Source organism: Camelus dromedarius, chromosome 15 (assembly GCF_036321535.1).
Source record: "Camelus dromedarius isolate mCamDro1 chromosome 15, mCamDro1.pat, whole genome shotgun sequence".
In the NCBI taxonomy this organism is placed as follows: Eukaryota; Metazoa; Chordata; class Mammalia; order Artiodactyla; family Camelidae; genus Camelus; species Camelus dromedarius.
The window spans coordinates 10464683-10491695 of record NC_087450.1 but is presented as its reverse complement, the minus strand read 5'-3'; the positions used below and the strand labels follow the sequence as shown (position 1 = coordinate 10491695).

The window sequence follows — 27013 nt, the reverse complement described above, 5'->3', positions numbered from 1 at the left end:
TAAGCCTCTTAGTCACTGCAGGTTTTTGTAGGTATTGCTGTTTTCGTCCTTGTATATTTTGCTTTCCTATCTAGAAAGCAAAGAAAAGGTCAAAGTCCTCCAAAGGGAAGCACTTAAATCCCCATTTGCCCACAAAGCTTACCTAGAAGTTTACTTAGGAAGTTTAATCCCTCTTTCACAGCATCTCCTTTACTAGATATGACAGAAAAAGCCTCAAGAGCATTTAGTGTGTTGCCTCCAACCTCACAGATATTTAAAAATGTCAGAGCCACCAGTTTTGGGATACATTGCTGTACTGAAGGACTCAAATAGGAGTAAGGGCTCAGCTTGTACCCAATTTTTCCTAATTTTGCCTTCAAGTAATTACTCTGTAATAACACTTACTTTTACAAGTTCATTCTGCCCTATATCTCAGGCACAATACTAGGTTCTACTATAATGATTATGATTTTGTCACCTGTCATAGTGAACATTTTTATATTTTTTAATTGTCCTTGAAATAGTTCTTTCTGAAGTCTTTCAAACCCTAGTAGACAATTACTTGACGATGGGAAATCTTCTTTTATCTGTTTCACAAAAAAAGATCTGTTTTTACCCTTCAGCCTTTCTCGGAGTAGGAACTCAGTAAATATTTGTTGAAATGAATTAAAAGAAATTGACCCCCAGTGATGGTAAATGGCTCACAAATACTATCATACATTCTTTAAAGTGTACTTAAGTCTAGAGGCTTGAGGATCTAGGCAGATGAGAAATTTTGTTCTATATATATTTATTCAATGTTCGTACCATATCTTTCTTTTTTTCTTATATGTACTCCCAATACATTTTGTTGAATTTACATATAATGAAATGTGCCTATCACAAGTGCAGAGTTCACTAAGCTCATTCAAAACTAACAAATACAAATAAAACATGATAGTATTTCATCAGTGCACAGGAGGCATCTGAACAGATGTCATGAAGAAAGTTATTTTAATTCATACACTGCTGTTATGGGTTGAAATGTGCCCCCCCAAATTTATGTGTTGAAGTTCTTACTCCCAGTACCTCAGAATGTGACCATTCTTGGAAATAGGGTCATTGCAGAAATAATTTGTTAAGAATACAGAAAGAAAACCATGTTAAGATTGGAGTTATACTGTCACAACCAAGGAGAGAGACTTGAACACATTCTTCTCTAGTGCCTTCAGGTAGAAAATGGCCCTGCTGACACCTTAATCTCAGTATTTTAGACTCCAGGACTGAGACAAGAGGATGGAAATTATTTCAAGCATCTTTTCTGACCATAATGCCATGAAACTAGAAATCAACCACAGAAAAGCAAAGGAGGACTAAAACAACATTATGGAGATGAAACAACATGCTACTAAAAATGGGTCAATGATGAAATCAAAGAAGAAATCAAAGGGAAGTTCATAGTGACACAGGCCTTCCTCAAAAAACGAGAATAATCTCAAGTAAACAGCCTAACCTGCCACCTAAAAGGATTAGAAAAAGAAAAGCAAACAAAGCCTAAATTCATCAGAAGGAAGGAAATAATAAAGATCAGGGAGGAAATAAAATAGAGATTAAAAAAATAGAAAAAATCAATTAAACCAAGAGCTGTTTTTTTGAAAGAGTAAAAAAAAATTGACACACCTCTGGCCAGGCTCACCAAGAAACAAAGAGAAAGAACACAAATAAAGTAAGAAAGGAAAATGGAGAAATTTCAATCAATACCACAGAAATACAAAAAAAAAAAAAAAAAAAAAGGTCAGAGAATGGACAATCATATGGAAACAAATTGGACAACCTAGAAGAAATGGACAAGTTTCTGGAAACATGCAGTCTATGAAGACTAAATTAAGAAGAAATCGACCACTTGAACAAACCAATCATTACAAACGAAGTAGAATCAGCAATTAAAAAAAAACCTCCCTATAAACAAAAGCCCAAGACCGACTGGCTTCACCAGGGAATTATACCAAACATACAAAGAAGAGCTCATATCAGTCCTTCTCAAACTCTTCCAAATGACTGAAAAGGAGGGAGTACTCTCAAACTCATTCTATAAACTCATTCACCATCACCCTGATATCAAAACCAGACAAAGACATAACCAAGATAGAAAATTATAGGGCAATATGATTGATGAATATAGATGCAAAAGTCCTCAACAAAACATTAACAAACAGAATCCAACAGCACATTAAAAAGATCACACACCATGACCAAGTTGGTTCATCTCAGGGATACAAGGGCAGTTCATCATAAGCAAATCAATCAATGTGCTACACCACATCAGCAAGACAAAGGGCAGAAACCACATGATCATCTCAATAGATGCAGAAAAATCATCTGATAAAATTCAACACCCATTTATTACAGAACTCTTACCAATGTGGGTATAGATGGGACATATTTCAACATAATAGAAGTTATTGATGACAAACCCACAGCCAGCATAGTACTCAAAGGTGAAAAACTGAAAGCCTTCCCACTAAAACCAGGAACAAGACAAGGATGCCCCTCTCACCACTTTTATTCAGCACAGTCTTGGTAGTCCTAGCCACAGCAATCAGGCAAGAAAAAGAAATGAAAAGGAATCCAAGTTGGAGAGAAGCTGAAAATTGTCACTTTATGCAGATGACATGATACTATATATACAAAATCCTAAAAGCTCTACACCAAAACTACTAGAGATGGTAAAAGTATGGCAAGATAGCAGGATAAAAGATTAGATTAACATACAGAAATCAGTGCATTTCTTTACACTAATGACGAATTAGCAGGGAAAAAAAGTATAGAAGCAATCCATTTTAAAATTGAATCCAAAACAATAAAATACTTAGGAATAAGTCTGAACAGGAAGGTGAAAGATTTATACATGGAGACTTATACAAAATATTGACTAAGGGACTTAACAAAATGGAAGACATCCCATGCTCTTGGATTGGAAGAATCAATATTGTTAAAATGGCCACACTGCCCAAGGCAATCTACCAATTTAATATGATCCATATCAAATTACCCAGGACATTTTTCACAGAACAACAAATAATACTAAAATTTATGTGGAATCACAAAAGATCCAGACCTGCTAAAGCAATACTGAAGAAAAAGAATGAAGCTGGAGGAATAACTCTCCCAAACTTCAGACCCTACTACAGAGCTACAGTAGTCAAAACAGTGTGGCATTGGCATAAACACAAAACATATGGATCAATGGAATAGAATAGAGAACGCAGAAATAAACCCACAGACCTACAGTCTTTGACAAAGGAGGCAAGAACATACAATGGAGAAAAGACAGTCTAGTCTCTTCAGCAAGTGATGTTGGGAAAACTGGACAGCAGCATGTAAATCAGTGAAGTTAGAGCACTCCCTCACCCCATACACAAAAATAAGCTCACATTGGCTTAAAGACTTAAATATAAGATAAGACATGATAAACCTCCTAGAAGAAAACATAGGCAAAACATTCTCTGACGTAAATCTTAGCAATGTTTTTCCTATGGCAGTCTACCCAGGCAATAGAAATAAAATAAAAAATTAACAAATGGGACCTAATTAAACTTACAAGCTTTTTCACAGCAAAGGAAACCACAAGCAAAACAAAATGACAACCTACAGAATGGGACAAAATCTTTGTAAAAGATGAGACTGACAAGGGCTTAATTTCCAGAATATATAAATGGCTCATACAACTTAATAACAAAAAAATAAACAATCCAATCCAAAAATGGGCAGAAGACCTAAACAAGGAAATTCTCCAATGAAGGCATACAAATGGCCAATAGGCACATGAAAAAATGCTCACTATCACAAATTATCAGAGAAATGCAAATCAAAACTACAATGATATATGACCTCACACTAGTCAAAATGACCATGATTCAAAAGTTTGTAACAGATCAATGCTGGAGAGGGTGTGGAGAAAAAAAAAAAACCCTCCTACATTGTTGGTAGGAATGTAGCTTGCTGCAGCCATTATGGAAAACAGTATGGAGATTCCCCAAAAGACTAAAAATAGACTTACCATATGACCCAGCAATCCCAGTTTTGGGCATATGTCCAGAGGGAACTTTAATTTGAAAAGATACACACACCCCAGTGTTCACAGCAGCACTATATACAATAGGCAAGACATGGCAGCAACCTAAATGACCACTGAAAGATTACTGGATAAAGAAGTTGTGGTATATTTATACAATGGAATACTACTCAATGTTAAAACAGAATAAAATAATGCCATTTGCAGCAACATGGATGGACCTCAAGATCATCATTCTAAGTGGAGTAAGACAGAAAAAGAAAGAAAATACCATATGATGTCACTCATATGTGGAATCAAAAAAAAAAAAAAAAAAGGACACTGGTGTACTCATCTACAAAACAGAAACAGACTCACAGACATAGTAAACAATCTTATGGTTACCAGGGAAAGAGGGTAGGAAGGGAAAAATTTGGGAGTTTGAGATTTACAAATATTAGCCACTAAATATAAAAATAGATTAACAAAAAAAGTTTTTTCTATATAGCACAGGGAACTTTATTCAATATCTTATAATAACATTTAATGAAAATGAATATATGTATGTATATGCATGGCTGGGACATTACAGTGTACACAAGAAATTGACCCACCCATTGTAACTGACTGTAATTAAATTTTTTAAAATTTAAGAAATACGACAAGAAATCAGTGAGCTAGAAGAAAAAGTGAGACACCTCTGGGACAATATAAAGCACACAACTTTCACAGTATATGGGTCCCAGAAGGGGAAGAGACAGAGAAAAGGCCCAAGAAAATATCTGAAGAGATAATAGCTGAAAACTCCCCTAACGCGGGGAAGGAAAACAGTCACCCATCCCGGAAGTGCAGAGTCCCACACAGGATTACCCCAAAGACAAGCCCACCAAGACATATCCTTAAAATTTCAAAAATTAAAGATAAAGAGAATATTAAAAGCGTCAAGGGAAAAGCAACCAATAACATACAAGGGAACTCCATAGGTTATCAGCTGCTTTTTCAGCAGAAACCCTGCAGGCCAGAAGGGAGTGGCATGATATATTTAAAGTGATAAAAGAAAAACCTACAACTAAGAATATTATATCCAGCAAGGCTCTTGTTCAGATTTGTTGGAGAAATCAAAAGCTTTGCAGACAAGAAAAGATAAAAGAAGGAAAGGCCACAACTAGAAACAAACAAAAAAGCTCACTGGTAAAGACAAAGTTCAAATACATTCTCAAACCTGTCACATCTTGCCTCCCAAAGGTATTCATTCAGTAATACCAGCATGTCTTCTTGGCCAAGTGCTGGGCTGGAGACCTGTAATACACTGGAAACCAAGGTATAGACTCTGTTCCCAGGTGGCTGAACCTCAGTTTTAGTAAAACACAGAGAAGGCTGTTGTAGGCAGAGTACCAGATAATTAAAGTCATGACCTATCCCCTTCTCACAATTCTTAAAACCATTATTCATTTTTCTGACCCTGATGCTCCTTCAGGATACACAGGATCTTAGCAAAGTTCCCCAGGGCAAAGCAGACTCAGTGCTGGCAAGGGAGACACTGTGGACCCCCACCCTGGCTGGGCTGAGTAGGAGAATTTCCCTTTGAGTGACTCCCACTGAGACCTATTGCCCACCTTCAATTGTCTCCTAGGTATTCAGGGATAACCCCGCTGTCTTGTGAGCAGATCACTTGCTACCCAAAGATCTACATTGCACAAGCAGAAGGCAACATGTTGTAAAATATCTCTGCTACTTTACACTGGTTGTCAAAGTGTTTTTCTTAAATTTAGATGTTGGAGGGGAGAGAGGAAGAAAGAGAAGTGGACACAGATAGGGGTTGGACACAAAATTTCACATGTCTCGGTGTCACAAGGGACAACTTCCACTCAGTGGCTCACCTTATATTTGTGACTTTTAGTAGACTTACTTTAGCTTCCACATGAGATTGAAGAAGAAAAGCATGTATCTATACATACACATACATACACACATATGCTTTTATAAATATATATAGGTATATATACATCATATATATGTGGGGTGTGTGTGTATATAGATATATATACCTTAAAGAAATTCTTAGTTTATAAAACATGCTCTGATGAAGGTTACATTAGAAAGGACCACTTTTGCATGGAGTGGAGTGTTTCTCATAAGCAGTTACACAGCGCCCTCTGGTGGCCTTGTGAGAAATGGCACGAGTGCTGCTTGTCTCCATGGTTGTCAGACAAGTGGCAACATTCACACTTACACATCAGTCTTGCTGTTAGAAGAAACCAAATTCTGTAAGAGTCAAAGTTTTGGTGGTCCCTTGTAGTGGAAGTCCTTGTCTGGACCATGACACAACAGGGCACTTTCTAAGTGCAATGTCTCAGGGAGTGTTAGTGGAGTATATGAGTCAGGCCCTGGGTCCACAGCAGAGAATGAAGAGGAGGTCACTGCCTCACAGGACCTGAAGGGAGAGGCTGGGAACATGCTGGGGTCACTTGTCCACATCCCAGCTCTGTGTGTCTGATACATAGAAATCAGTCTATCCAACAAAGGACATTTATGGCATTTTGATGTTTACATTAACACTAAAACCTAAATAAAAATGAGAAACCTATCACACAACATATTTATCTAATTTCACTTAAATTGATGGAGAAAAAATGAGACTACCCTATATTATCAGTCACTTATTCAGATGAGTAATTATCACATCCATTTAAAACTTTAGAAAACAGGAATTTAATGGTTGCATAATATTCCCATAATCCTTTTAATTAAAGGACCTGTTTCTATTGTTCCTGCTCCCAGCTTTCTCCACCACTGTCTTGTTCTCTGAAATCGGAGCCAAATTCTACCCTGCACAGGCAGGTTGTAAATCCAGGACACCCCCTGAACTTCCTGACCTTGGTCTCCATCCTTTTCTCCTAGGCTGGCAAGCACTTCACACCACGTCTTCTGTCTTTCTGTGGATTCAGAGGTTTGCTCAGATCAGAATTTTCCGCCGTCAGTTCCCAACCTGCTCTCTGCACAGTGCTTGACCTGTACTAAATACTCAGTCAAGACCTGGAAAGAGTAAATCTAAATGAGTTTGCACTGTTGCTGATGTCACCCTAAACCTAGATTTAAATCCTGGAAAATAATCAGTGTTATCTTGAAGCAAAAGGACTGGTTCATTGTTTGGAAGGTTTGTAAACCAGGTACACACCACCTTCGCCTGTAACTCAAAGTATGTTCTTGGGTGGTCGAGGAGTTGAAGGAGTTTTAAAAGCAAGCCCTGCAGAATATATAGGTGGGAGACTCGCAAGGGGATTGGAAGGCCTTTGCAGACTGACTGTGCATTCTTGTAGATGGACCCCAAGTTTTCCATGATTGGCTGACATCTCCTTAAAGGCTTTACCAAGTGGGACCCTTAGAGTTTTGTTTTGTGGTTTTCTAAGAACTCTGGAGTATGTTATTAAACCCCAGGTCTGTCATGAGCTACATAGTATCTCATGTTTCCCACACCTCCAACTGGCCAAGGGATGTTTGGGGTTCTGCACGGAGGGCATTTTCTGGAGGTGAATTTGGCTTTGCATTCAGACTTTGATGGGATGATTTTTGGCCAAGTCCTACAGACTGACACGGAGCCTGTGCTCCTAACCGTGAAGTTGGAGCTTCAGCCCAGGCAGCTCTCCCTTTTGGTCTTCTGGTCTCTGCTTCATCTGCTCCCAGTTAAATCAGGGGCCTCTGTCTTTCCTCTTCCAGGGAGAACTTGGAACTTCCTCCCTCTGAGGACCCATGTTCTCTGCATCAGGTGCTCCATCTCTGGGCAGAGAAGACAGAGGCCGCTGATCATGAACACACTCAGTTACCTCAGACATTGGGATTACTCTGTCCTTACTTTGATTAGACATGATGGCCACTCCTTTTCCCCCATTTGTGGCTTTGGGCCAAAGTTAGAGCTCCTTCCCCTGCAGAAGGTGAATGGCAAAGATGCCAGTCCTGGAAGCTGGAGCAGGGGTGGTGCAGAGGGTCGCTGAGGAGGCAGCCTGAGGGGTGGCAGGGCCTGTGAGTAGCTCCCATGGGCCCTGGCATGAGGCTCTAAACTTCCTGCCAATTCTCATGCACCTGATATATTTTCTTAAGGCTCCCTCTGCTCATATGAGCCTCAACTGGGTGCCGCCAATGTCTTGAAATTCCCTCGGGTGGATCACATCCAGGACACTGCTTTTAAGTTGGTGACCTCCCTTATTTTTAATTTGCAAAATTTTTACTTAACGCAAAAAACAATGATAATCACTCTCCTTATATACTATACAGACAGACCCAGCAGGCCACAAGTAATAAACTATCTCTGATAAGAATAATCAGGACGTGTATATTCATAGACACATTAAGGAACACTGGGAGCCCCAGCACTGCAGGTGAGGGGAGTCGGGAGAGACTGGCTAATACTGACGGCGGTGTCCTTTGCTCGGGCTCTGCAGCTGTCACAGGCAGGACAGGCGTAGCTGGCTCTCAGTCACCACGTGTTTCCACAGCGGGTTCCGGAGCTGATGCTGTACCTCCAAGAAGGGAAACTGTCATCAGTCTGACTGCTTTTCCACATGTCTCCCAAAGACAGGAAAGTCCTCACTGACAGTCAGAGACGTCTCGGTCCCACATCCCACCCCCAGGTCGTTTTCCCAGGCTGCAGTCCAGGGGAACAGTGATCTAAGCCTCCTCATTGCTCCTGGCCCTGTCCCAGCCTCGGGAGGCTCTGCTCTGTCTGGCAGGGCCTTCCCCTTCCCACTCACCCCATCACCCACCCTGCATCCTCCTCACAGCCACCCTCTGCCCCTAGGCTCCAGGTGCTCCCGCTGTGGCAGGAGAAGCTGGGCCTGGTGCTCCAGGTCTGGGCTAAGCATGCTGAGCTCTATGTAAGCCAGTAGCATCTTCAGGAAGGGAGTCCTGGGGGCTGGTGGAAATCCTCTGGGCACTGGTGCAGCCAGGTGCCCAGGATGGAGGGTTTGGCCCTGTGGGTAGCCACGGGGGCAGCAAAGTCGGAGGCCTGGCCTTGCCTTCCACACTGCACTCCCAGGGACATGGGCATTTTTGCCTTTGGCTCCTGCTATCCAGAGGCTGGTTCTACTCAATGTTCTAACATGTCAGTCTTGCCAGAGGCAGGCCTGAGCATAGAAGAGGGGTTTCTACAAGACTTTGGAAGTGACAGCCCTTGATCAGTGGTGTGACAACCTCTCCACATCTTCAGGGATGCCTGACACACTGCTCTGTCCCTCTCTGTGGCCCTCCCCACTGGACATCTGTTCTGTGAGGACAGGCAGGCTGTCTGCTCTGGGCACTGCTCTCCTGGGAAGACAGGAGTGCTCTATGAGCATCTGACCCCGGAGGGAAAAAGCAGGCTGTGTCTCCCACCGAGACTTCCCATGGGCCTCCTCACAACTCAGATTTCAGCTTGTGCACCTACCTGCTGTCTAACCCTTCAGGGCCCCTGCCTGGGTCTCCTTCTGCCCCTGTCACTCACTTCCCACAGGGCAGGCTGAGCCGTCCCCTCAGACTCACTGGGTCCCCTGAGCACCAGCTGAGTCCCCACCACTGAGGTTCCACCAGATGGAGAGCAGGCTGCTTTCCACCTCTTGTGTTCTGGGTCCCAGGAAGGGGATGGAGGCAGGGCTGAGGCAGGGAATGGCTGTGTGTTCTCTGAGGGGCTGACTCTGTCCTCTGACATCCTGAATGCTCCTCCCAGCACTAAAGCCTTGTCCACAGCTCTCTGGTCCTCCTTTCTTCTTTGCCAGGCTAAGCCCTAAGACTTCTGCTCTCAAGCCAGAATCATAAGTTGTGTGGGATCCATGGTTTTGCCTGCTCCTGCCCATCGACTCAGCCCCAGCTCCACGCTGTTTTTGGAGCAGGAAGTCCCTCCCTCCTTCATCAAAGAAACTCACTGTTCCAGCTGGTCCAGCAGTCCACTGCACTCATCACAGTAAGGCGCATCCCTACCTAGAGGAGAGCAGGAAGCCATCGCACGGCCTGTGCTAAGAACACCACCTGGATGTGACGTCTAGTGTGACAGCGTGACTCCTGGCAGAATGGAAGCCCTGAACACAGACCTGGTGTCTTTTTGACGCATTAAATGATGGTTTTTCCTAGAAAATCACCTGTCCCTAGTGGCCCTTCCTACATATTTGAAAAATGAGCTCAACCAGCCCCATCACACAGGTCTGAGTGGGTCTGGGGCCACACTGGTCCCCCCCAAGGACCCCTGCTCTCACTCTCCTAGGACAGGGACACCTAATCGAATCACAAATCCTTTTTCAACTGTAAATATGGATTTTCTTCTCAGGTGAGCATGAATCCAGCCACTCTCTGCTGAATAAACCCATATCCCATCACAAGGAGCACAGCAATCCTGCGGGACTTGTCCCTTTTCTCTCAAGATGAAGACATCTGCCTTGTAGATGGGAAAGTAGTCCCAATTATTGCAAGGCAAATGTCCTTTTAAGTCCATGAAGAAATCTGTCCATTGCCAGATTCCTGCTTCACACCAGAGGCTAACTGCTTTTCTCTCCATAAATAGGTTTCTTTCTCTGGCAAAGTGTGGCTCAGCGACTGTCCAGTGATTATACAGGGATTCTCTTCCAAGCAGGTTTGAAAAATTCCTGGGGTTTTCACCATTCCCTGTGAGACTGAGCCTGGCGTTCTGGCAAGGTAATTCCTACTTACTGCAAGTCAAAATTACTTCTAACTCTGGTGAAGTAACCCATTCATCTTTACACTGTGTTTCATGTTACCCTTGAGAGTTACTCCTTTTCTCAACATATGCGGATTCCCTCCTAAGAAGCATAGAAACCCAGGCACTCTAGAGCAATTTCTTTATCTTATCATAATTAGTATGGCAAATATCATGAGATAATCCCTCTTATGGAGTTACAAAACTCGTTGCTCTTGGGAGAGTAACCCCCATTATTGGAAGCCAAATCAGGTCTTAACAGGGGTGAAAAAATAATCGATTATCATCATGAGATTATTTCCATTTGCAGTCCTGACTATAATTCCTTTTTACTGTAAATAGGGGTTCCCTCATCAGTTGAGAAGTAGCCAGGCACTCTCAGGTGATCACCCATAACCTTCTCCAGGTGTGCCAAATCTTATGAGATTTTCCCTTTTATCATGAGATTTAGCCCACCCCTCTGGGAAAAGGAATTCTCATTATTGCAAATCAAATCTATTCCCCCCTGAAGGGGAGAAATCACCCCACAGCCAGATTCGGTCCTTCATCACTCCAGAGTCTAAATCCATGTCTCTGTAAGGATGGATTTTTTTTCTCAAGTGAGCATGAATCCAGCCACTGCCTGCTGAATATACCCATATCCTCTCACAAGGCACTCAGCAATCTCGCCAGTCTCTCAGGGGCGTAATCCGTTATTAGAAGCTGACCGTGTTTGTAACACAGATGAAGGAATCATCACGGCTAACTATACCCTTCTGCAGTCTTGAGGACAGATCACTTTTACTGTAAACGTGGGCTCCCTTCTCAGGCTAGCTGTCGCCCAGGCACTCTCAGGTGGTCAGTAATAATCCTCTTCCGGTGAAGACAAATCTAGTGAGGTTTGCCATTTTCTCATGAGATTTAGCCCGTTCTTCTGGGGAAAGTAATTCACCTTATTGAAAATCAAAACTAATCATTCCCAAAAGGAAGAAATCACTCCATCGACAGATTGTGCCTGTTGTCACTCCTGAGGCTAACTCCTTTCCTCTGTAAGAATGGATTTTCTTCTCGGGGGAGCTTGAGTCCAGCCACTCTTGGCTGCATTAACCCATGTCCTCTCACAAGGGGCTCAGCCATCTCGTGAGGTTTGTCCCTTCTCTTGGGAATTAACTTGCCGGAACACCAGGCTTGGTCCCACAGGGAATGTTTCAGATCCCATGAGATTTTCAAAGCTGCTTGGAAGAGAACCCCTGGATAACCACTGGGCAGCGGCTAAGCCACACTCTGCCAGATAAAGAAGCTCATGTATGAGGAGAAAAGAAGTTAGTCTCTGGTGTGAAGCAAGAAAGATTCTGGCGATGGAAAAATTTCTTCACAGACTTAAAAGGAAATGTGCCCCAGAATAACTGTAACTACACTCCCCAGAGAAGGGGGCTGAGTCTCGTGAGGAAAGGTGCAGGCCTTGCGGTACTGCTGCACCCCTTGTGAGCGGATACAGGCTTGTTCAGCTGAGAGACGCTGAATTCACGGTCACCTGGGAAGAAAACTCACCCTTACAGAGAAAAGGAGTTCGTCTTAGGAGTGATGAAGGACAGAATCTGGCAAAGGAGTCATTTTTTTCCTTCAAGGAATAGATTTGACTTCCAGTAAGAATGACTGTTCCCAGAGGAGGGGGCGAAGCCCTTGAGCAATGGGCAGAACACGTGAGACTCGGCTCCACCTGGAGGTGACTAGGGGCGATTACCTAAGAATGTCTGGGCTACTGTTTGCCAGAGAAGGGACCCATACTTACTGTTTTATTCTCAGTATTTATTCTTAGGACTGAGAAAAAAAAATCTAGTGTTGATGACTTTTCAGCTCTGTTAAGAATAGATTCAACTTCCAATAATGGTGATTACTCTCCCTAGAGCAATGATTTTGTATCTCCAGAAATTTAAAAAAATGCATGAGATTTGTGATCCTAATTGTGATATGACAAAAAACATTACTAATCCCCAGAGTGCCCAGCTTTCTGCTCTTCTTAGAAGGGAATCTGTACATGTTGAGGTTAAAAAAAAAAAAAAAAAAAACAACCAAAACTCCTGGGTAAAGTAGAACCTAATGCAAAGACGATGGATTACTTCAATGGAGTTAGGAATAGTTTTGACTTGCAATAATTGGGAATTCTCTTGCCAAAACACCAGTCTTTGTCTCCTGGAATAGTTCAAATCCCATGAGACTTACAAACCCTCTTGGAGGAGAATCCGAGTAATCACTCGACTGTGACGGCGGCAACCACATGTTGCACATAAAGAAACTCTACATGCGGAGAAAAGGAGTCAGTCTCTGGTGTGAAGCAGAAAAGAATCTGGCGAGGGATGGATTCTTCATGGACTTAAGAAGAAATTTACTTTGCAGTAATTGGGATTTCTCTTGCCAGAGCACCAGTCTTAGTCTTGCGAGAAAAGGAACAAATCTTGTGAGATTGCTGAGCTCCTTGCGAGATGATACGGTTTTATTCGGCTGAGAGAGGCTGGATTCACACTCACCTGAGAAGAGAATCCACCCTTACAGAGGAAAGGAGTTAATCTCAGGAGTGACGAAGGACAGAATCTGGTGATGGAATGATTTCTTCCCTTCAAGGAAAATAATTTGACTTTTAATACTGAGAATTACTTTCCGCAGGGAAGCGGACTAACTCCTGTGAGAAAAGGGCAGATCTCAGGAGATTTGGCTCCATCTGGAGAGGTTTAGGGCTGATTCCCTGAGAGTATCTGGGCTACTGCTTGCCTGAGTAGGGAACCCATATTTACAGTTGAAAAGGTATTTGTGATTCCATTTGGTGTCCCTGTCCTAGGAGAGTGAGAGCAGGGGTTCCTGGGAGGGAGAAGTGTGGCCCTAGAGCCCACTCAGACCTGTGTGACAGGGCCGGCTGAGCTCATCCCACACTGATGCAGGAAGGGCAAATAGGACGGGTGCTTTTCTAGGGAAAACCGTCATTTACTGCATGGAGCAGACACCAAGCCTGCTCTCCAGGGCTTCCATTCTCCCGGGAGTCACACTGTCACAACAGACATCACGTCCATGTCCTCTGTACAATCATGTGACAGCTTCCTGGTCTCCTCTAGATACGGGTGCGTCCTCTCTTACTGTGATGAGTAAGCAGACCCCAGGACCAGCTGAAACAGTGAGTTTCTTTGATTGAAGAAGGAGGAACTCCCTGCCCCCAAAACACTGCGGAGCTGTGAGCTCCGTGAATGGGCAGGCGCAGGCAGAACCCTGGGTTCCACACGTCTTACAATTCTGGATTAAGAGCAGAAGTCTTAAGGCTTCTGCTGGCAAAGAGGAAAGGAGAACCGGGGAGCTATGGACAAGGCTTTGGTGCTGTTGAGGGGCATCTGGGAGGTCAGAGAAGAGTCAGCACCCAGGAAACCCATAGCCATTGCCTCCCAATCTCAGCCCTGCCTCCACCCCCTTCCTGGGACCCAGAACACAAGGGGCAGAGAGCAGCCTGCTCAGCCTCTGGTGGAGCCTCAATGGTGGGGACTCAGCTGGTGCTCAGGGGACCCAGGGAGCTTCAGGGGACAGCTCAGGTCAGTGGTGGGGGCAGGAGGAGACCCAGGCAGGACCCCTGGAATATCAGGCAGCAGGTAGGTGCAGGAGCTAAAGTCTGAGATGTGAGGAGGCCCACAGGAAGCCTGGGTGGGAGACTCAGCCTGTTCTTTCCCTCCTGGGTCAGATGCTCACAGAGCAGCTCCTGTCTTCCTGAGAGAGTAATGCCCAGAGCAGGTAGCCTACCTGAACTCACAGCGAGGACATTCAGTGGAGAGGTGCAGTGAGAGGGACAAAGCAGTGTCCTTGAAGATGTGGAGAGGCTGTCACACCACTGACCAAGGGCTGTCACTTCCGAAGGCTTGTCACAGTCCTACCTCTGTGTCCAAGCCTGCCTCTGCCAAGACTGCCAGTTTAGATGGGACATGGATTAGAACTGTCCTCTGAATGACAGGAGCCAAAGGCAAAGAATCCCACGGCTCCACAGGGCTGCCCCAGGAGTGCAGTGTGGAAGGCAAGGCCAGGCCTCTGACTCTGCTGCCCCCTGACAACCAGCAGGGCCAACTCCTCCATCCGAGGTACCTGGCTGCACCACTGTGCAGAAGATTTCCTCCAGCCCTCAGAATTTCCCTGCCTGAAGATGCTACTGGCTTACATAGAGCTCAGCATGCCTGGCTCAGATGGAGCACCAGGCCCAGCTTCTCCTGGCACAGCGGGAGCACCTGGAGCCTAGAGGCAGAGGGTGACTGTGAGGAGGATGCAGGGTGGGTGATGGGGTGAGTGGGAAGGGGAAGGCCCTGCCAGACAGAGCAGAGCCTCCCGAGGCTGGGACAGGGCCAGGAGTAATGAGGAGGCTTAGATCACTGTTCCCCTGGACTGCAGTCTGGGAAAATGACCTGGGGGTAGGATTTGGGACTGAGACGTCTCTGACTGTCAGTGAGGACTTTCCTGTCTTTGGGAGACATGTGGAAATGCAGTCGTATTGATGATAGTTTCCCTTCTTGGAGGTACAGCACCAGCTCCGGAACCTGCTGTGGAAAAACACCTGGTGACTGAGAGCCAGCTACACCTCTCCTGCCTGTGACAGCTCCAGAGCCAGAGCAAGGGACACTGCTGTCAGTATTAGCCAGTCTCTCCCAACTCCCCCCACCTGCAGTGCTGGGACTCCCAATGTTCCTTATGTGTCTATGACTATTCAGTTCCTGATTATTCTTATCACTGATTATTTATTATGTGCCCTATTGTGTCTGCCTGGGTAATATATGAGATTGATTACCGCTGTTTTTTTGCATTAAATAAACATTTTACAAATTAGTAAGGCAGGCCACCTGTTAAAGCAAGTGCCCTGGATGTGATCAATTGAGCTCATATGAGCAGAGACTTAGATGAGAATCTGCAGGAATCTCAGAGCCCCATGCCAGGGGCCTGGGAAGTGATCGCAGGCCCTGCCACCCCTCAGGCTCCCCCAGCAGTGATTCATTACAGACCTAGGGTTAAGTTACATGCTCTCAAGGTCTTAGAAAACCACAAGCCAAAACTCTAAGTAGACTTCTGAATCTGCTAAGGGTCCCGCTTGGTAAAGCCACTATGGAGGTGCTCTGATGTCAGCCAACCATGGAAAACTTGGCGTCCATCTGCAAGAACGTGTAGGCAGTCTGCAAGGGCCTTCCATTCCCCTTAGAAGTCTCCCAACTATATATTCTCTGGTGTTTGCTTTTAAAAACCCTTCAACCTCTCAACCACCTAGGAACATACTTTTGGTTGCTGGTAAAGGCTGTATATTCCTGGTCTGCAAACCTGGCAAAAAATAAACCAGTTCTTTTGCTTCAAGTTAACCCTGATTCTTTTCTAGGATTTAATTCTAATTTTAGGAGAACATCAACAATAGTGCATAACTCATTTAGATTTACTGGGCAAAGAGCAGATTGGGCATTGATTGAGGAGCATCCAGGTTTGGGAGAAGCTCTGAATCCACAGAAGGAGAGAAGACATGGTGTGAACTGCCTGCCATCCTAGGAAAGAATGGTAGAGATCGTGATCAGGGCAAAAAACACATGATCATGTTAATAAAGCCAAAAAAGCATTTGATAAAATTCAACACCCATTTATGATAAAAAGCCCTTACCAAAGTGGGTATAGAGGGAACATATCTCAACATAATAAAAGCTATATATGACAAACCTACAGCCAGCATAGTACTCAACAGTGAAAAACTGAAAACCTTCCCACTAAAATCTGGGAAAAGACAACATTGTCCACTCTCACCGCCTCTATTCAACATAGTGTTGGAAGTCCTAGCCACAGCAATCAGGCAAGAAAAAGAAATAAAAGGGATCCAAATTGGAAAAGAAGTGGTAAAATTGTCATTATATGTGGATGACCTACTATATATGGAAAACCTGAAAAGCACCATAAAAAAACAAAAAAACAAAAAAACCCTCTAAAGCTAATAAAAGAATCTGGCAAGGTAGCAGGACACAAGATTAACATACACAAATCAGGTGAATTTCTTTACACTAATAATGAATCAAGAGGAAAAGAAAGTAAAGAAACATTCCCTTTTAAAATTGCATCCAAAACAACAAAATACTTAAGAATAAATCTGACAAGGAGATGAAAGACTTACAGGCGGAGAACTACAAAACTCTGATTAAGGAAATTAAAGAAGACTTAAAAAAAAGTGGAAAGATAACCCATGCTCTTGGATTGGAAGAATCAATATTAAAATGGTCATTCTGCCCAAGGCAATCTACAGATTTAATGCAATCCCTATCAAATTACCCAAGACATTTTTTCCTGCCAAACTGGAACAACAATCTTAAGATTTATATGGAATCAAATAGGGAATTTCAGGGTTGGGGAAGGTGGAGGAAATGGGGGGAGTGATCTGGATTCGGGTGGTAGCGGCTAAGGGATGCAGCGAGAGCTAAGGGCGTAGTTAGGGAACTGGAACCAGCTTAACTCCTTGCTGCCCATCCATCTTTGTATGAAGCCCCTCTGACACCTTCTTCTTAGCGCTCCAGTTCCAAGGATGGTTTAGGAAGGAAGAACCTGACAGGATCCCTACTTTGCCCCCTTTCCCTTTTTATTTCCTTTCTAGTTCTGCCTCCTTTGCATCTTCCTGTGTCTTCTCCATTCCATATAACTCTATCACCCCACCCCTCCAGACAGCACCCTGTTCTTTTCCTCAGAATCTCCTCTCCTCTTCTCTAGCTCGATTTCTTCTGCCTCACAGCTGACCACCACCGGCCTGGTCTCCTGAGTGAAATCATGAAGGCGGTGAACCTCAAGCAAGCCATTTTGCAAGCTTGGAAGGAGCGATGGAGTGACTACCAGTGGGCAATCAACAAGAAATTGTTTCCCAAAGGAGCCACCTGGGACATTCTCAACCTGGCAGAAGCACTACTGGAGCAGGCCACGACTGGGCCTTCCCCCATCCTCTCATCCTGTCCTACCTGAAGTACGCCATCAGTTCCCAGATGGTGTCCTACTCCTCTGTCCGCACAGCTATCAGGAAGTTTGATGACTTTTCCCGGGACCTGTGAGTCCAGGCCTTGCTGGACATCATGGGCATGTTTTGTGATTGACTTAGCTGTCACAACAAAGCAGAGGAGTGCATCGGGCTGTGCCGGGCCTTTCTCAGCGCCCTCTACCGGCTGCTGCGCCGCACCGCAGCCTCTGCTGAGTGGCTCCGGGACGGGCTGGAGGCTGGCACTCCTGCCACTGCTGCAGAGAAGCAGCTTGCCATGTGCCTGCAGCGCCTGGAGAAGACCCTCAGCAGCACCAAGAACCGGGCCCTGCTCCACACAGCCAAATTAGAGGAGGCCTCCTCCTGGACTGCCACTGAGCACTGCCTCTTGAAGCTTGAGGCTATCCTGGCTGGTCTCAGCAGCCCCCAGCTCCGGAACCAGGCCGAGCAGCGTGGCACGCTTATCCGCGGCATCCCCACCATGCTGTCCGTGCCCTCGGAGCAGCTGCACAAGACTGGCTTCCCCACCGTCCATGCCGTGGTCCTGCTCGAGGGCACCAAGACCTGACAGGCGAGACACAGCCGCTGGTGAAGAGCTGATGATGGTGAAATGCATGCAGCATATGCCCACCCCACCTTGTGTCCTGGAGACCTGGAAAGCTCGCTTCGTGGGTCTCACCGAGTCCCCTGAGGGTACCGGAGAGCTCAAGTGGACAGTTTTCACCTTCCTTAAGCTTCCACAGGTTTTGGTGAAGCTGAAGAAATACTCTCATGGGGACAAGGACTTTACTGAGGATGTCAATTCTGCTTTCTAGTTCCTGCTGAAGCTCACCCCCTTGCTGGACAAGGCTGACCAGCGCTGCCACTGTGACTGTACAAGCTTCCTGCTCCAGGAATGCAGCAAGCAGAGGCTTCTGTCTGAAGCTAGTATGAACATCATAATGGCCAAGCGCAAAGCAGACCAGGAGCATGCACCGCAGCTGAAATCAGATGAAAATACCAGCATCCAGCCCAACCCTGGGCGGAAACTCTGCGCGGAGCCCACAGTCACCAACATCCTCAGAACAATGGACACAGCCACTCTGAGTCCCCAGAGGGGCTGCTGGGGATCCTGGGCCACATGCTGTTAGGGAAGAGCCTGGACTTGTTGCTGGCAGCAGCCACCGCCACTAGGAAGCTTAAGTCCTTTGCCTGGAAATTCATCAGTTTGAAAGAATTCACTACACACGGCAGTGAAGAAAGCACCAAGGCGGCCTCGGTTTGAGCCTTGCTCCTTGACAACTCCTTCCTCATGCGGTGCCATGTGGCCCAGACCTATAGCTCAGAGGTCATCCTGTCCGAGTCGAGCACAGGAAGAGGTGTTCTTTGAGACGTGGACGCCAGAGGAGGGCAAAATCCTGAACTCTGACCCCCCTGCTTCTGGCCCGACTCCACCAAAGTGGAGTCCCTGGTGGCTCTGCTCAGCAACTCCTCGGAGATGAAGCTGGTGCAGATGAAGTGGCACGAAGCCTATCTCAGCATTTCAGTGGCCATCTTGGAAATCCTCAACACCTGGGAGAATGGGGTGCTGGCCTTCGAGTCCATCCAGAAAATCACCGATAACATCAAGGGGAAGGTTGCAGTCTGGCAGTGTGTGCCGTGGCTTGGCTGGTGGCCCCTGTGTGGATGCTGGGGCTGGATGAGCGTGAGAAGTCACTGCAGGTGATCCGCCAGCTGGCAGGGCCACTGTACAGCGAGAACACACTGCAGTTCTACAACGAGAGGGTGGTGACCATGAGCTCCATCCTGGAGCACATGTGTGCCGGCGTGCTGCAGCAGACAGCCACGCAGATCAAGTTTCCATCCGTGGGCATGGACACCATGCCCTACCAGAACCTGCTGCCCCCAAAGCGACCCATTAAAGAGGTGCTGATGAACATATTTCCCGAGATGCTGGAGAGGGGATGGGTGGACAGCTGCTCCATCCACGTCTCTGACACCCTGCTGCACATGGGAGGCGTCTACTGGTTCTGCAACAACCTGATTAGGGAACTGCTGAAGCAGATGCAGAAGGAGCACCCGCTGCGGGCGGTGGAGCTGCTCTACTCCATCTTCTGTCTGGACATGTGCAGGCCACATCCTGCCTGGCCTGCTCACTGACTCCTCCAAGTGGCACAGCCTCATGGACCCCCGGGCACCGCTCTCACCAAGCTGGCCATCTGGTGTGCCCTGAGTTCCTACTCCTCCCACAAGGGGCAGGTGTCCTCCCGCCGAAAGACATCGAGGATTACATCAGCCTCTTCCCCTTGGACGACATGCAGCCCTTGAAGCCAATGTGACTGCTGAGCTCCAGTGAGAAGATGCAAATATCCTCCCAAGTTTCACCGACCGATCCATGAGCAGCTCCCTGTCGGCCTCCCAGCTCCACATGGTTAACATGAGACCCGCTGAACTGAGTGCTGGCCAACCTGTTCCTGCTCATCTCCTCCATCCTGGGGTCGCGGTCCACACACGCAGTCTCTGCAGTGGTTCATGGAGGAGGGCGTGGACTGCCTGGAGCAGGGCAGCCAGGGCAGCATCCTGCAGTTCATGCCCTTCACCACCGTAACAGAACTGGTGCAGGTGTCAGCCATGTCCAGCCCCAAAGTGGTTCTGGCCATCGCAGGCCTCAGCCTGCCCCTGGGCCGCCAGGTGGCTGCCAAAGCCATTGCCACCCTTTGAGGGGCTTGGAGTGGGCCGCCAGGGCTGGCACAGGAGGGTCCCAGCCCCAGGCACCTCGGAAGGGAACCGTGAGGTGAGATGAGACATCACTGCTCATAGCCACATGACGTAACAGCCCTCGGTCCGTCAGTTTCCAGATCTTTCTGCTCCTGACTTCTCACCTCTAAGATGGCTCCCAGTCTCTTTCATAAATTCCTCTCCCCACTGCTGGCACCTGGTTCCTTAGCTCAGGGCAGCCTCCCTGTGTCGCACCCCTCCTGTCACTCCTCCCCTCCCACGGATAGCTTTACCTCTGAGGGGCTGCACAGGTGCAGGGCCTGTATGTATATATATGTATATGTGTATTTTTTATATGAGGGATGTTCACCTTGGCTCACTTGTAAATAAAGACCCTTGCAGATCCCTTTGTGAAAAAAAAAGATTTATATGGAATCACAAAGTCTCAGAATTGCCAAAGTGATATTGAAAAAGAATGAAGCTGGAGGAATAACCCTCCCAGACCAGACAATATTACAGAGCTACAGGCAACATAATAGCATGAAATTGGCATAAAAACAGACATATGCGGCTCAGTGTAACAGAATAGAGAGAACAGAAATAAATCCACAGACCTGTGGTCAATTAATCTTTGACAGAGGAGACAGGAACACACAATAGAGAAAAGACAGTCTCTTCAGCAAGTGGTGTTGGGTAAACTGGACAGCAGCATGTAAATCAATGAAGATAGAACTCTCCCTTACCCCATACACAAAAATAAACTCCAGATGGCTTAAAGACTTAAATATAAGACAAGACATGATAAAATCTCCTAGAAGAAAATACAGGCAAAAGATTCTCTGACAAATCTTAGCAACGTTCTCTTAGGGCAGTCTACCCAAGCAATGGAAATAAGAGCAAAAATAAACAAATGGGATCTAATTAAACTCATAAGCATTTGCACAGCAAAGGAAATCAGAAGCAAAACATAACGACAACCTACAGAATGGGAGAAAATATTTGCAAATGATGCGACTGACAAAGCTTAATTTCCAGAATATATAAACAGGACATACAATTTAATAACAACAAGAACAAAAAGACAACACAATCCAAAGATGGGCAGGGCACCTAAACAAGCAATTCTCCAATGAAGACATACAAATGGCCAATAGACATAAGAAAAAATGCTAAATATCACTAATTCTAAGAGAAATGAAAATCAAAACTACAATGACATATCATCTCACACCAGTCAGAACGGCCATCTTTCAAAAGTCCACAAACCATAAATGCTGGAGAGGGTGTGGAGAAAAGGGAACCCTCCTACACTGCTAGTGGGAATGTAGTTTGGCGTAGCCATTACTGAAAACAGTATGGAAATCCCTCAAAAAACTAAAAATAGACTTACCCTATGATCCAGCAATCCCACTTCTGGCTATATATCTGGAGGGAGCTCTAATGAGGAAAGATACCTGCACCCTAATGTTTATAGCACCACTATATACAATAGTCAAGACTTGGGAGCAACCTAAATGTAGCAACATTTGACTGGATTAAAAAACGGTGGTATATTTATACAATGGAATACTACTCTGCCGTGAAAAAGAATAAAATAATGTCATTTGCAGCAACACGGATGGTTGCTAGAGATCATCATTCTAGGTGAAGTAAGCCAGGAAAAGAAAGAAAAATACCATATATCACTCATATGTGGAATCTTAAAACAAGAAAGGACACTATGAACTCATCAACAAAACAGAAACAGACTCACAGACACAGTAAACAATCTTATGGTTACCAGGGAAAGGGGGTGGGGAAAGATAAATTTGGGAGTTTGAGATTTACAAATGTAAGTCACTATATATAAAGATAGATTTTTTAAAAAAGTTTCTTCTGTATAGCACAGAGACCTATGCTCAATATCTTGTAATAACCTATTAATGGAAAAACTGCTACAGCCACCACTTGAAGCAGCAAGAGATAAAAGAGGAGAATTAGTTATCCTGGGCCAGAACCCAGTCCTTCACAAGTCCTTGTCTGCTGCCCCGAGAACACTGAGTCCTCGACCCAGGAACAGGCTGACATGAATACACATTTCCAGTGATCCTGGGGCAGCAGAGGACAGAGGCCCCAGGACAGGCCACAGGAGAGATGGGAGCAAATGCATCTGCTCCTGCAGGGCAACCCCCCTTACCTGGCTGCCACTGCCCCCTGACAGCACCGTGCCCACCTCCCTGGAGCCAACTCACCTGGAAACAAGTGTCCCAGGAAACTGGGGCAGTGGTGGGGAGAGGGGAGCTGCCCCTGACAAGCTGGTATATTTGCACCCATCTCCTCTGCAATATGGCCTGGGGGTGGCCTCTGCTGCCCCAGCTTTGCTGGAGGCACCTCCCCATGTCAGCCTGCTCCCTGAGGCAGGTGGGGTGTGGTCAGTGGGCGGTGGTGGTGGGTTAGGGGAGCTGCCCTGTATGAACCTGTGGATTTGCTTCAATCTTCCCCACGTCCTGTCTAGGGGGCGGCCTCTGCTGCCCCAGGTTCCTGGAATGCATGTCTCCCTGTCAGCCTGATGCCAGGAGGCTGCTCGGGGTGGTCAGGGGGCAGTGGCAGCAGCAGCAGGTGTAAGGCGGCTGCCCCTCCGAGCCTGTCAATTTGCTCGCATCTCCCCTGCAGTGCGGCCTGGGGGCAGCTTCTGCCACCCCAGGTTCACAGGACTCAGGTTACTTGTCAGTCTGCTCCCAGAAGGCTGGGGCTGTGAGGTCAGGGGGCGGCAGTAGCAGCTGTAGCCGGGAGAGGAGCTGCCCTGGGAAAGTCAGTGGACTTGCTCCCATTGCCCCCGCATCCTGGCCTGGGAGCGGCCTCTGCTGCCCCAGCTTCACAGAACGCATTTCTCCCTGTCAGCCTGCATCTGGGAGGTGGGCGCGGTGTGTTCTGAGGGTGGCAGCAGTGGTAAAGGTGGGATTGGGGCTGCCCCGTGTGAGCCCAGGGATTTGTCCCCATTTCCCGCTGTCACTGCTGCTGTCCCACCACACTGACTGCACCGCGCCTGCCTCCCAGGAGCAGGCTGATCTGTAACCTGTATCCCGCCAACCTGGGGCAGTAGAGGCCATCCTAGGCCAGGCTGCGGGGGAGATGGGAGCAAGATGACCAGAGTGGTGCATCCGGGGCAGGCCCCCTATACCTGCCTCCATCCCCACTCCCCCACGCCCCCCAACCCCTGACCTCACTGCACAGGCCTCCTGGGAGCAAGCTAACCAGGAGACATGCCTCTGGGGAACGTGGGGAAGCAGATGCTGCCTCCAAGTCAAGCCTCAGGGGAGATGGAAACAAACCCAGGGGCTCACACCAGGAAGCCCCCCTCCCAACGCGGCAGCCTCAGCCCCCTGACCACACCGCGGGCAAGGATCTCTGGAAGCTGGCCCACCTGGGGATGTGCCTCCAGCGAACCTGTGCAGCAGAGGCCACCCCCAGGCCAGGCCGCGGGGAAGGTGGGAACAAATCCACTGACTCTCACAGGGCAGCTCCCCTTATCCCTGCTCCACAGCTGTCACACCTGCCATCATCCCGGCTGCTCCCTGACTGGACCACACAGGCCTCTAGGGAGCAATCTCACCTAAAGACAAACCTGAGGCAGCACAGGCCGCCCCCAGGCCAGGCAGCAGGGGAGATGGGTGCAAGTGACTGGCTCCCAAGGGGCAGCCCCCCTCCCCTCACCACCACCTCCAAGGCTACGGCCTCTGCCATCTTCCCTGCCCCCTGGCCACACTGCACCCGTGGTCTTACTAAAGTGGGTATACAGGAAACATGTCTCAACATAATAAAAGCTATTTATACTTACAGTCACCATAATACCCCACCAAGGGAGCTGAAAGCCTTTCTGCTAAAATCTGGAACAAGACAAGGATGCCCACTCTCACCACTTCTATTCAATATAGTATTGGAAGTCCTGGCCATAGCAATTAACAACGAAAAGAAAGAAAAGGGATCCACCTTGGAAGAGGAGAGGTAAAACTGTCATTATATGTGAATGACATGATGCTATATATAGAAAACCCTAAATGCTCCACACAAAAACTACTAGAGCTAATAAAAGAAATCAGCAAGGCAGCAGGACACAACAGCAACACACAGACATCAGCGGCATTTCTTTACACAAAAGTAATAATTCCTTTTAAAACTGCACCCCCCAAAATAAAATACTTAGGGATAAATCTGACTCAGGAAGTTAAAGACTTATACGCGGAGACCTACAAAACACTGACTAAGGAAATTAAAGAGGACTTAAAGAAATGGAAAGATATCCCATGTTCCTGCATTGGAAGAATTAATATTGTCCAATACTGCCCAAAGCAATCTACAGATTTAATGCAAACCCTATCATATCACATTTTTCACAAAAGTACAACAAATCAACCTAAAATTTATATGGAATCACAAAACACCCAGAATTACCAAAGCATTATTTTAGAAAAAGACCGAAACTGGAGGAATAACCCTCGCAGACTTCAGACCATACTACAGAGCTACAGTCATCCACGGTATTGGTATAAAAACAGACGTATGGATCAATGGAACAGACTAGAGAGCCCAGAAATAAACCCACATACTTTTGGTCAATTAATCTCTGTCAAAGGAGGCAAGAACATACAATGGAGTAAAGACACTCTCCTCAGCAAATGCTGTAGGGAAAACTGGACAGCTGCATGTAAATCAATGAAGTTAGAACACTCCCTCACCCCATACACAAAAATAAATTCAAAATGGCTTAAAGACTTAAGACAAGACACTATAAACCTCTTAGAAGAAAACATAGGCAAAACATTATCTGACATACATCTCAGCAATGTTCTCCTAGGGCAGTCTACCCAAGCAATAGAAATAAAAGCAAAAAACAAACAAACAAATGGGACCTAACTAAATGTACAAGCTTTTGCACAGCAAAGGAAACGAGAAGCAAAACAAAAAACAACCTCTGAAACGGGAGAAAATATTTGTAAATGATGCAACTGACAAAGGGTTAATTTCCAAGATACATAAACAGCTCATACAATGGAATAATCAAAAAAAACAAGCAACCCAATCCAAAAATGGGTATTAGATCTAAACAAGCATTTCTCCAATGAAGACATACAAATGGCCAACAGGCACATGAAAAAATAATCACTATCACTAATTACCAGAGAAATGCAAATCAAAACTACGAGGTATCACCTCACACCAGTCAGAATGGCCATCATTCAAACGTCCACAAAGGAGAAATGCTGCAGACTGTGTGGAGAAAAGGGGACCCTCCTATACTGTCGGTGGGAATGTAGTTTGGTGCAGCCACTGTGGAAAACAGTAGGGAGATTTCTCAAGAGACTAAAACTAGACTTGCCAAAAGCTTCTGATCTCGGGGGCAGGCCGACCAAGCTCCCAAAGGCCCAGGTCTCGCCCGTTATTCCGACCTGGAGGGCCCGGGGCGGCCTCCACCCGCCAGGCAGGTCCACCTGCGCAGGACGGCCATGGCCTGAGGGCCGGCCCGGAGGTGCTGCGGGGTCTGCCCGACGCCCTCCCACCTCCCATGGCTGCATCCGCTTTCCCCCATCCGTGTGTGAGCGGCAGTGAAGACGCGGGGCTCAGGGACTGCTAACGTGGGGGGAGGGAGCACCATGACCCAGGGCTGCGCGCCCCGCCCCGCCTCAGGGTCCTAACGGGCCGCCCGCCCGGGCCTCAGCTACACACCCGTGCGCCTCCCCAGGGGCGCAGCCCCGGCCTCACCCGCGGGTCCCTGACCTGCGCGCCCCCACCAACGCCCCCTTACCTGCCCGGCGGCCGTACCGGAGGCGACGGCAAGCGACGGCCCAAACCCCGGGCCGCGTTCCTCCTCAGGGAGCTGGTCCGGGAGCGCCCGGCTCCCGCCAGCTTCCACACGCCCTGGGCGGGGAGCGGCGTCCGCGCGTCTGTGCGTCCGCGCGTGCGCGCCCCTCCCCCTCCCGCCCGCCCGCGGCGCGGACGCTCGGATGGGGGATGGGGATGGGGATGGGGGATGGGGATGGGGGTGGGGGTGGGGCAGCCCCACCCCGCCCACCCGCTGCTGGCCTAGGCCGGCTGGGCCCCCGTCCCCAAAGCAGCACCCCCCCAGCACCGTCCGGGCCCAGCACCCAGCTAGATCCAGCACCAGCCCCGAGCCAGGCCACACGCCTCAGCCCCCCTCCCCCCCTGCTTGCCTCCCCGCACCGTCCCTGCCCCCTCAGTGCTTAATTGTGTATTTTTATACGCGTAGACGTCTTAGCCAGTGGCCTTCACGTTGGCGCTCACCTCGGGGCACACGGAGACTGCGCAGGGCCCGTGGGCACAGGGAACGCGGGAGACGGGATTTCCAGATCTCCGTTTCCCACGTGTGTTCCTCCTCAGAGCAGACCCGTGACATGAGGCTGTCCTCTGTCTGCTAGCCTTTCCTGGGGGCTTCTTTCACACTCGAATAAAAGCACCACCAAATCATCTTCATCATCTGCACTACGCTGCCCCACAATGTAAGGATAATGATCTAATTTGAAATATGGATGTTGATACGGTGTAGTTAGTAAGTCTGATGAGCAGTAAATACTTTTGTAGATTAGGTGATTTACATTTTTTTCACTTTTAGCAAAACTGAAGGGGGATCTAAGGACATAGTTACCTGAAT

The 27013-nt window shown here is 47.1% G+C and overlaps 1 long non-coding RNA gene and 1 pseudogene across 1 annotated transcript in view; one reads left to right on the top strand and one right to left on the bottom strand.

Annotated features, from left to right (window-relative positions):
• Positions 1-26273, bottom strand: part of LOC135323048 (uncharacterized) — a 28567-nt gene extending 2294 nt beyond the window's left edge. Inside the window, exon 1 of the long non-coding RNA XR_010384151.1 lies at positions 26150-26273. This is a non-coding gene — a long non-coding RNA (uncharacterized LOC135323048). The remainder of the gene's footprint in view (positions 1-26149) is intronic.
• On the top strand, positions 17470-20861 carry LOC105091831 (mediator of RNA polymerase II transcription subunit 24-like; annotated as a pseudogene).
• Positions 26274-27013: the final 740 nt, after the last annotated feature.